The following is an 11715-nucleotide window of genomic DNA, read 5'->3' on the forward strand; positions in this document are numbered from 1 at the left end:
ACCTGTCCCGTTTTTTGTTCAGACGGGACGCCATCATGTCCACCTTTGGTAATTCCCAACGGTTTACAATTATGTGGAAAACTTCCCCATGAAGTTCCCACTCTGCCGGGTGGAGGTCGTGCCTACTGAGGAAGTCTGCTTCCCAGTTTCCATTCCCGGAATGAAACACTGCTGACAGTGCTATCACATGATTTTCCGCCAAGCGAAAAGTCCTTGCAGTTTTTGCCACTGCCCTCCTGCTTCTTGTGCCGCCCTGTCTATTTACGTGGGCGACTGCCGTGATGTTTTATCCCACTGGATCAATACCGGCTGACCTTGAAGCAGAGGTCTTGCTAAGCTTAGAGCATTATAAATTTACCCTTAGCTATATTTATGTGGAGAAAAATCTCCAGACTTGATCACACTCCCTGGAAATTTTTTCCTTGTGTGACTGCTCCCCAGCCTCTCGGGCTGGCCTCCGTGGTCACCAACATCCAAAACTGAATGCCGAATCTGCGGCCCTCTAGAAGATGAGCACTCTGTAACCACCACAGGAGAGACACCCTTGTCCTTGGATATAGGGTTATCCGCTGATGCATCTGAAGATGCGATCCGGACCATTTGTCCAGCAGATCCCACTGAAAAGTTCTTGCATGAAATCTGCCGACTGGAATTGCTTCGAAGGAAGTCACCATTTTTTTACCATGGCCCTTGTGCAATGATGCACTGATTTTAGGAGGTTCCTGACTAGCTCGGATAACTCCCTGGCTTTCTCTTCCGGGAGAAACACCTTTTTCTGGACTGTGTCCAGAATCATCCCTAAGCACAGGAGACTTGTTGTCGGGATCAGCTGCGATTTTGGAATATTTAGAATCCACCCCTGCTGTTGTAACAGTATCCGAGATAGTGCTACTCCGACCTCCAACTGTTCCCTGGACTTTGCCCTTATCAGGAGATCGTCCAAGTAAGGGATAATTAAGACGCCTTTTCTTCGAAGAAGAACCATCATTTCGGCCATTACCTTGGTAAAGACCCGGGGTGCCGTAGACAATCCAAACGGCAGCGTCTGAAACTGATAGTGACAGTTCTGTACCACGAACCTGAGGTACCCTTAGTGATAAGGGCAAATTTGGGACATGGAGGTAAGCATCCCTGATGTCTCGGGACACCAGATAGTCCCCTTCTTCCCGGTTCGTTATCACTGCTCTGAGTGACTCCATCTTGATTTGAACCTTTGTAAGTGTTCAAATTTTTTTAGATTTAGAATAGGTCTCACCTAGCCTTCTGGCTTCAGTACCACAATATAGTGTGGAATAATACCCCCTTTTCTTGTTGTAGGAGGGGTAATTTAATTATCACCTGCTGGGAATACAGCTCGTGAATTTTTTTTTCCCATACTGCCTCCTTGTCGGAGGGAGACCTTGGTAAAGCAGACTTCAGGAGCCTGCGCAGGGGAAACGTCTCGACATTCCAAACTGTACCCCTGGGATACTACTTGTAGGATCCAGGGGTCCTGTACGGTCTCAGCGTCATGCTGAGAGCTTGTCAGAAGCGGTGGAACGCTTCTGTTCCTGGGAATGGGCTGCCTGCTGCAGTCTTCTTCCCTTTCCTCTATCCCTGGGCAGATATGACTCTTATAGGGACGAAAGGACTGAAGCTGAAAAGACGGTGTCTTTTTCTGCAGAGATGTGACTTAGGGTAAAAACGGTGGATTTTCCAGCAGTTGCCGTGGCCACCAGGTCCGATGGACCGACCCCAAATAACTCCTCTTCCTTTATACGGCAATACACCTTTGTGCCGTTTGGAATCTGCATCACCTGACCACTGTCGTGTCCATAAACATCTTCTGGCAGATATGGACATCGCACTTACTCTTGATGCCAGAGTGCAAATATCCCTCTGTGCATCTCGCATATATAGAAATACATCCTTTAAATGCTCTATAGTCAATAAAATACTGTCCCTGTCAAGGGTATCAATATTTTTAGTCAGGGAATCCGACCAAGCCACCCCAGCTCTGCACATCCAGGCTGAGGCGATCGCTGGTCGCAGTATAACACCAGTATGTGTGTATATACTTTTTATGATATTTTTCCAGCCTCCTGTCAGCTGGCTCCTTGAGGACGGCCCTATCTATAGACGGTACCGCCACTTGTTCTGATAAGCGTGTGAGCGCCTTATCCACCCTAAGGGGTGTTTCCCAACGCGCCCTAACTTCTGGCGGGAAAGGGTATACCGCCCATATTTTCTATCGGGGGGAACCCACGCATCATCACACACTTCATTTAATTTATCTGATTCAGGAAAAACTACGGTAGTTTTTTCACATCCCACATAATACCCTCTTTTGTGGTACTTGTAGTATCAGAAATATGTAACACCTCCTTCATTGCCCTTAACGTGTGGCCCTAATAAGGAATACGTTTGTTTATTCACCGTCGACACTGGATTCAGTGTCCCTGTCTGTGTCTGTGTCGACCGACTAAAGTAAACGGGCGTTTTAAAACCCCTGACGGTGTTTTTGAGACGTCTGGACCGGTACTAATTGTTTGTCGGCCGTCTCATGTCGTCAACCGACCTTGGCGCGTGTTGACATTATCACGTAATTCCCTAAATAAGCCATCCATTCCGGTGTCGACTCCCTAGAGAGTGACATCACCATTACAGGCAATTGCTCCGCCTCCTCACCAACATCGTCCTCATACATGTCGACACACACGTACCGACACACAGCACACACACAGGGAATGCTCTGATAGAGGACAGGACCTACTAGCCCTTTGGAGAGACAGAGGGAGAGTTTGCCAGCACACACCAAAAACGCTATAATTATATAGGGACAACCTTATATAAGTGTTTTCCCTTATAGCATCTTTTTTATATATTTCTAACGCCAAATTAGTGCCCCCCCTCTCTGTTTTAACCCTGTTTCTGTAGTGCAGTGCAGGGGAGAGCCTGGGAGCCTTCCCTCCAGCCTTTCTGTGAGGGAAAATGGCGCTGTGTGCTGAGGAGATAGGCCCCGCCCCTTTTTCGGCGGCCTCGTCTCCCGCTCTTAACGGATTCTGGCAGGGGTTAAATATCTCCATATAGCCCCCGGAGGCTATATGTGAGGTATTTTTAGCCAAAAAAGGTTTTCATTTGCCTCCCAGGGCGCCCCCCTCCCAGCGCCCTGCACCCTCAGTGACTGCCGTGTGAAGTGTGCTGAGAGGAAAATGGCGCACAGCTGCAGTGCTGTGCGCTACCTTAAGAAGACTGAGGAGTCTTCTGCCGCCGATTCTGGACCTCTTCTCGTTTCAGCATCTGCAAGGGGGCCGGCGGCGAGGCTCCGGTGACCATCCAGGCTGTACCTGTGATCGTCCCTCTGGAGCTAATGTCCAGTAGCCAAGAAGCCAATCCATCCTGCACGCAGGTGAGTTCACTTCTTCTCCCCTAAGTCCCTCGTTGCAGTGATCCTGTTGCCAGCAGGACTCACTGTAAAATAAAAAACCTAAGCTAAACTTTTCTAAGCAGCTCTTTAGGAGAGCCACCTAGATTGCACCCTTCTCGGCCGGGCACAAAAATCTAACTGAGGCTTGGAGGAGGGTCATAGGGGGAGGAGCCAGTGCACACCACCTGATCCTAAAGCTTTACTTTTTGTGCCCTGTCTCCTGCGGAGCCGCTATTCCCCATGGTCCTTTCAGGAACCCCAGCATCCACTAGGACGATAGAGAAATATATATATATATATATTTATGACAATATACACTCACTGCGCCAATTATAAGTGCCCCCCTCTCTTTTTGCCCTCTGTCACTGTGTTCAGCAGGGGAGAGTCCGGAGAGCCAGCGTCTCTGCAGTGTACTGTGGAGAAAATGGCGCTGGTTACTGCTGTGGTACCAAGCTCCGCCCCCCCAGCGGCAGGCTTCGGTCCCGCTCAAATTTACAAACACTGGCGGGGGATTGTATATCTACTGCCTCCGCAGCCTATATAATATATTAGCCAGTCCTAGAGGTTTATTATTGCTGCCCAGGGCGCCCCCCCCCCCCCCCCCCCCCTGCGGGCTGCACCCATCCTGCAGTGTGTGTTGTGTGTGGGAGCAATGGCGCGCAGCGTTGCCTCAGAGAAGAACTCAAGTCTTCTGCCGCCTTTGAAGTCTTCTTTTTTCTCATACTTACCCGGCTTCTATCTTCCGGCTCTGCGAGGAGGACGGCGGCGCGGCTCCGGGACGAACGGCTAGGGTGAGACCTGCGTTCCGACCCTCTGGAGCTAATGGTGTCCAGTAGCCTAAGAAACAGAGCCTATCACTTAAGTAGGTCTGTTTCTCTCTCCTCAGTCCCACGATGCAGGGAGCCTGTTGCCAGCAGTGCTCCCTGAAAATAAAAAAACCTAACAAAATTCTTTTTTCAGAGAAACTCAGAGCTCCGCTGTAATGCACCCAGTCTCGTCTGGGCACAGGATCTAACTGAGGTCTGGAGGAGGGGCATAGAGGGAGGAGCCAGTGCACACCCATTCTAAAGTTCTTTATAGTGCCCATGTCTCCTGCGGAGCCCGTCTATACCCCATGGTCCTTACGGAGTCCCCAGCATCCTCTAGGACGTAAGAGAAAATAAGAATTTACTCACCGGTAATTCTATTTCTCGTAGTCCGTAGTGGATGCTGGGAACTCCGTAAGGACCATGGGGAATAGCGGCTCCACAGGAGTCTGGGCACAACTAAAAGAAAGCTTTTAGACTACCTGGTGTGCACTGGCTCCTCCCACTATGACCCTCCTCCAAGCCTCAGTTAGGATACTGTGCCCGGAAGAGCTGACACAATAAGGAAGGATTTTGAATCCCGGGTAAGACTCATACCAGCCACACCAATCACACCGTATAACTCGTGATACCATATCCAGTTAACAGTATGAAATTTAACTGAGCCTCTCAACAGATGGCTCATAACAATAACCCTTTTGTGAACAACAACTATGTACAAGTATTGCAGACAATCCGCACTTGGGACGGGCGCCCAGCATCCACTACGGACTACGAGAAATAGAATTACCGGTGAGTAAATTCTTATTTTCTCTGACGTCCTAGTGGATGCTGGGAACTCCGTAAGGACCATGGGGATTATACCAAAGCTCCCAAACGGGCGGGAGAGTGCGGATGACTCTGCAGCACCGAATGAGAGAACTCAAGGTCCTCCTCAGCCAGGGTATCAAATTTGTAGAATTTTGCAAACGTGTTTGCCCCTGACCAAGTAGCAGCTCGGCAAAGTTGTAAAGCCGAGACCCCTCGGGCAGCCGCCCAAGATGAGCCCACCTTCCTTGTAGAATGGGCTTTTACTGATTTAGGATGCGGCAGTCCAGCCGCAGAATGCGCCAGCTGAATTGTGCTACAAATCCAGCGAGCAATAGTCTGCTTAGAAGCAGGAGCACCCAGTTTGTTGGGTGCATACAGGATAAATAGCGAGTCAGTTTTCCTGACTCCAGCCGTCCTGGAAACATACATTTTCAAGGCCCTGACTACGTCCAGTAACTTGGAATCCTCCAAGTCGCTAGTAGCCGCAGGCACTACAATAGGTTGGATCAAGTGAAAAGCAGATACCACCTTAGGGAGAAACTGGGGACGAGTCCTCAATTCTGCCCTATCCATATGGAAAATCAGATAAGGACTTTTAAATGACAAAGTCGCCAATTCTGATACACGCCTGGCCGAAGCCAAGGCCAATAACATGACCACTTTCCACGTGAGATATTTTAGATCCACGGTCTTTAGTGGCTCAAACCAATGTGATTTTAGGAAATTCAACACCACGTTGAGATCCCAGGGTGCCACTGGAGGCACAAAGGGGGGCTGAATATGCAGCACTCCTTTTACAAATGTCTGAACTTCAGGTAGTGAAGCTAGTTCTTTTTGGAAAAAAATCGACAGAGCCGATATCTGTACCTTAATGGAGCCTAATTTTAGGCCCATAGTCACTCCTGCCTGTAGGAAGTGCAGAAATCGACCCAGCTGAAATTCCTCTGTTGGGGCCTTATTGGCCTCACACCAAGCAACATATTTCCGCCATATGCGGTGATAATGTTTTACCGTTACATCTTTTCTGGCTTTAATCAGCGTAGGAATGACATCCTCCGGAATGCCCTTTTCCTTTAGGATCCGGCGTTCAACCGCCATGCCGTCAAACGCAGCCGCGGTAAGTCTTGGAACAGACAGGGCCCCTGCTGCAGCAGGTCCTGTCTGAGCGGCAGAGGCCATGGTTCCTCTGAGATCATCTCTTGAAGTTCCGGATACCAAGCTCTTCTTGGCCAATCCGGAACCACGAGTATTGTCCTTACTCCTCGTTTTCTTATTATTCTCAGTACCTTTGGTATGAGAGGCAGAGGAGGGAACACATAAACTGACTGGTACACCCACGGTGTCACTAGAGCGTCCACCGCTATCGCCTGAGGGTCCCTTGACCTGGCGCAATATCTCTCCAGTTTTTTGTTTAGGCGGGACGCCATCATGTCCACCTGTGGCCGTTCCCAACGATTTACAATCAGTGTGAAGACTTCTGGATGAAGTCCCCACTCTCCCGGGTGGAGGTCGTGCCTGCTGAGGAAGTCTGCTTCCCAGTTGTCCACTCCCGGAATGAACACTGCTGACAGTGCTAGCACGTGATTTTCCGCCCATCGGAGAATCCTTGTGGCTTCTGCCATTGCCGTCCTGCTTCTTGTGCCGCCCAGTCGGTTTACATGGGCGACCGCCGTGATGTTGTCTGACTGGATCAGTACCGGCTGGTGTAGAAGCAGGGGTTTTGCCTGACTTAGGGCATTGTAAATGGCCCTTAGTTCTAGAATATTTATGTGCAAGGAAGTCTCCTGACTCGACCATAGTCCTTGGAAGTTTCTTCCCTGTGTGACTGCCCCCCAGCCTCGAAGGCTGGCATCCGTGGTCACCAGGACCCAGTCCTGTATGCCGAATCTGCGGCCCTCTAGGAGATGAGCACTCTGCAGCCACCACAACAGAGACACCCTGGTTCTTGGAGACAGGGTTATTAGCCGATGCATCTGAAGATGCGATCCGGACCATTGGTCCAACAGGTCCCACTGAAAGATTCTGGCATGGAACCTGCCGAAAGGAATTGCTTCGTAAGAAGCCACCATCTTTCCCAGGACTCGCGTGCAGTGATGCACCGACACCTGTTTTGGTTTCAGGAGGTCTCTGACTAGAGATGACAGCTCCTGGGCTTTCTCCTCCAGGAGAAACACTTTTTTCTGGACTGTGTCCAAAATCATTCCCAGGAACAGTAGACGTGTCGTCGGAACCAGCTGTGACTTTGGAATATTCAGAATCCAACCGTGCTGGTGTAGCACCTCCTGAGATAGTGCTACTCCTACCAACAACTGCTCCCTGGATCTCGCCTTTATTAGGAGATCGTCCAAGTACGGGATAATTAAAACTCCCTTTTTTCAAAGGAGTATCATCATTTCCGCCATTACCTTGGTAAACACCCTCGGTGCCGTGGACAGTCCAAACGGCAGCGTCTGAAATTGGTAATGGCAATTTTGTACCACAAATCTGAGGTACTCCTGGTGAGGATGATAAATGGGGACATGCAGGTAAGCATCCTTGATGTCCAGGGATACCATGTAATCCCCCTCGTCCAGGCTTGCAATTACCGCCCTGAGCGATTCCATCTTGAACTTGAACTTTTTTATGTATGTGTTCAAGGATTTCAAATTTAAAATGGGTCTCACCGAACCGTCCGGTTTCGGTACCACAAACAGTGTGGAATAGTAACCCCGCCCTTGTTGAAGTAGGGGCACCTTGACTATCACCTGCTGGGAATACAGCTTGTGAATTGCCTCTAGCACAGCCTCCCTGCCTGAGGGAGTCGTTGGCAAGGCAGATTTGAGGAAACGGCGGGGGGGGAGACGCCTCGAATTCCAGTTTGTACCCCTGAGATACTACTTGCAAGATCCAGGGATCCAACTGTGAGCGAGCCCACTGATCGCTGAAATTTTTGAGGCGGACCCCACCGTACCTGGCTCCGCCTGTGGAGCCCCACCGTCATGCGGCGGACTTGGAAGAAGCGGGGGAGGACTTTTGCTCCTGGGAACCTGCTGTTTGTTGCAGCCTTTTTCCCCTACCTCTGCCTCTGGACAGAAAGGACCCGCCTTTTCCTCGCCTGTTTCTCTGGGTCCGAAAGGACTGTACTTGATAAAACGGCGCTTTTTTAGGCTGTGAGGGAACCTGGGGTAAAAATGCTGATTTCCCAGCTGTCGCTGTGGAAACTAGGTCTGAGAGACCATCCCCGAATAACTCCTCACCCTTATAAGGTAAAACTTCCATGTGCCTTTTGGAATCTGCATCCCCTGTCCACTGCCGAGTCCATAAGCCTCTCCTAGCAGAAATGGACAATGCACTTATTTTAGATGCCAGCCGGCAGATCTCCCTCTGTGCATCTCTCATGTATAAGACTGAGTCTTTTATATGCTCTATGGTTAGGAGAATAGTGTCCCTGTCTAGGGTGTCAATATTTTTTGACAGGGAATCTGACCATGCAGCGGCAGCACTGTACATCCATGCTGACGCAATAGCTGGTCTAAGTATAATGCCTGAGTGTGTATATACAGACTTCAGGATCGCCTCCTGCTTTCTATCCGCAGGCTCCTTTAGGGCGGCCGTATCCGGAGACGGAAGTGCCACCTTTTTAGACAAACGTGTGAGCGCTTTATCCACCCTAGGAGGTGTTTCCCAACGTGCCCTATCCTCTGGCGGGAAAGGGAACGCCATTAGTAATTTTTTAGGGATTACCAATCTTTTATCGGGGAAAGCCCACGCTTCTTCACACACTTCATTTAATTCTTCAGATGGGGGAAAAACTACGGGTAGTTTTTTCTCCCCAAACATAATACCCTTTTTAGTGGTACTTGGGTTTATATCCGAAATGTGTAATACCTCCTTCATTGCCTCAATCATGCAACGAATGGCCCTAGTGGACATTAGATTTGACTCATCGTCGTCGACACTGGTATCAGTATCCGTGTCGACATCTGCGTCTGCCATCTGAGGTAGCGAGCGTTTTAGAGCCCCTGATGGCCTTTGAGACACCTGGGCAGGCACGAGCTGAGAAGCCGGCTGTCCCGCATTTGGCATGTCGTCAAATTTTTTGTGTAAGGAGTCGACACTTGCACGTAATTCCTTCCATAAAACCATCCACTCAGGTGTCTGCCCCGCAGGGGGTGACATCACTTCTATAGGCATCTGCTCCGCCTCCACATAATTTTCCTCATCAAACATGTCGACACAGCCGTACCGACACACCGCACACACACCGGGAATGCTATAACAGAGGACAGGACCCCACAGAAGCCCTTTGGGGAGACAGAGAGAGAGTATGCCAGCACACACCAGAGCGCTATATAATGCAGGGACTACCGTATATACTCGAGTATAAGCCGACTTTTTCAGCACTTTTTTTTGTGCTGAAAAAGCCACCTCGGCTTATACTCGAGTCAGTGACAGGCAGAGGCAGAGCAGTGTGAAGGAGGGACACGGAGCGCACAGCGCGCGGCTCTCCTGTGTCCCTCCTGCATCTCCGGCGGCAGCAGCGGCGGTTCTATTACAGGAAGTACCCGTTCGTGACCTCTGATCACGAACCGGCACTTCCTTTAATAGACCCGCCGCGGCCGCCGAAGATGCAGGAGGGACACAGGAGAGGCGCGTGCTGTGCGCTTCGTGTCCCTCCAGAAGACAGCGCGGGATCGACGGAGGGGTAAGTAACAACACTGTGGGGCATACCTGGCACTTGGGGAGGGAACGTATCTGGCATCATGAGGGGGCGTATCTGGCAGCACTGTGGGGGCATATCTGGCAGCACTGTGGGGGCATATCTGGCAGCACTGTGGGGGCATATCTGGCAGCACTGTGGGGGCATAACTGGCAGCACTGTGGGGGCATATCTGGCAGCACTGTGGGGGCATATCTGGCAGCACTGTGGGGGCATATCTGGCAGCACTGTGGGGGCATATCTGGCAGCACTGTGGGGGCATATCTGGCAGCACTGTGGGGGCATAACTGGCAGCACTGTGGGGGCATATCTGGCAGCACTGTGGGGTCATATCTGGCAGCACTGTGGGGGCATATCTGGCAGCACTGTGGGGGCATATCTGGCAGCACTGTGGGGGCATAACTGGCAGCACTGTGGGGGCATATCTGGCAGCACTGTGGGGGCATATCTGGCAGCACTGTGGGGGCATAACTGGCAGCACTGTGGGGGCATATCTGGCAGCACTGTGGGGGCATATCTGGCAGCACTGTGGGGGCATATCTGGCAGCACTGTGGGGGCATATCTGGCAGCACTGTGGGGGCATAACTGGCAGCACTGTGGGGGCATATCTGGCAGCACTGTGGGGGCATATCTGGCAGCACTGTGGGGACATATCTGGCAGCACTGTGGGGGCATATCTGGCAGCACTGTGGGGGCATAACTGGCAGCACTGTGGGGGCATATCTGGCAGCACTGTGGGGGCATATCTGGCAGCACTGTGGGGGCATATCTGGCAGCACTGTGGGGGCATATCTGGCACTATGAGGGCATATCTGGCACTGAGGGCTGTGTACGGCTAGAGCTGCATTTCCCACCCTAGGCTTATACTCGAGTCAATAAGTTTTCCCAGGTTTTTGTGGTAGAATTAGGTGCCTCGGCTTATATTCGGGTCGACTTATACTCGAGTATATACGGTAACTGAATTATGTCCCCTATAGCTGCTATAATATTTACTGCGCCTAAATTTAGTGCCCCCCCTCTCTTTTTTACCCTTTTCTGTAGTGTAGACTGCAGGGGAGAGCCAGGGAGCTTCCTTCCAGCGGAACTGTGAGGGAGAAATGGCGCCAGTGTGCTGAGGGAGATAGCTCCGCCCCTTTTCGCTGACTTTTCTCCCGCTTTTTTAAGGATTCTGGCAGGGGTAATTATCACATATATAGCCTCCGGGGCTATATATTGTGATTGTTTTGCCAGCCAAGGTGTTTTTATTGCTGCTCAGGGCGCCCCCCCCCCCCCCAGCGCCCTGCACCCTCAGTGACCGGAGTGTGAAGTGTGTATGAGGAGCAATGGCGCACAGCTGCAGTGCTGTGCGCTACCTTGATGAAGACAGAAGTCTTCATGCCGCCGATTTTCCGGACTTCTTCTTGCTTCTGGCTCTGTAAGGGGGACGGCGGCGCGGCTCCGGGACCGAACACCAAGGCCAGTTCCATGCGGTCGATCCCTCTGGAGCTAATGGTGTCCAGTAGCCTAAGAAGCCCAAGCTAGCTGCAAGCAGGTAGGTTCGCTTCTTCTCCCCTTAGTCCCTCGTTGCAGTGAGCCTGTTGCCAGCAGGTCTCACTGTAAAATAAAAAACCTAAATTATACTTTCTTTCTAAGAGCTCAGGAGAGCCCCTAGTGTGCATCCAGCTCGGCCGGGCACAAAAATCTAACTGAGGCTTGGAGGAGGGTCATAGTGGGAGGAGCCAGTGCACACCAGGTAGTCTAAAAGCTTTCTTTTAGTTGTGCCCAGACTCCTGCGGAGCCGCTATTCCCCATGGTCCTTACGGAGTTCCCAGCATCCACTAGGACGTCAGAGAAATAAGCAATCGTTAACTGTAGGGGACAGTACTCGTCAAACATCATGTAGGTCATACGCAGCTTTTACATTTACAGGATGATGAGGGGAGGGGCAGGGCTGCTGGGACCATGAAGAAGCTAAGTGCCGGGGTGTCAGTCTAGGCTGCCGGTTGCCATTCCA

The sequence above is a fragment of the Pseudophryne corroboree genome, chromosome 4 (assembly GCF_028390025.1).
Source record: "Pseudophryne corroboree isolate aPseCor3 chromosome 4, aPseCor3.hap2, whole genome shotgun sequence".
Lineage (NCBI taxonomy): Eukaryota > Metazoa > Chordata > Amphibia > Anura > Myobatrachidae > Pseudophryne > Pseudophryne corroboree.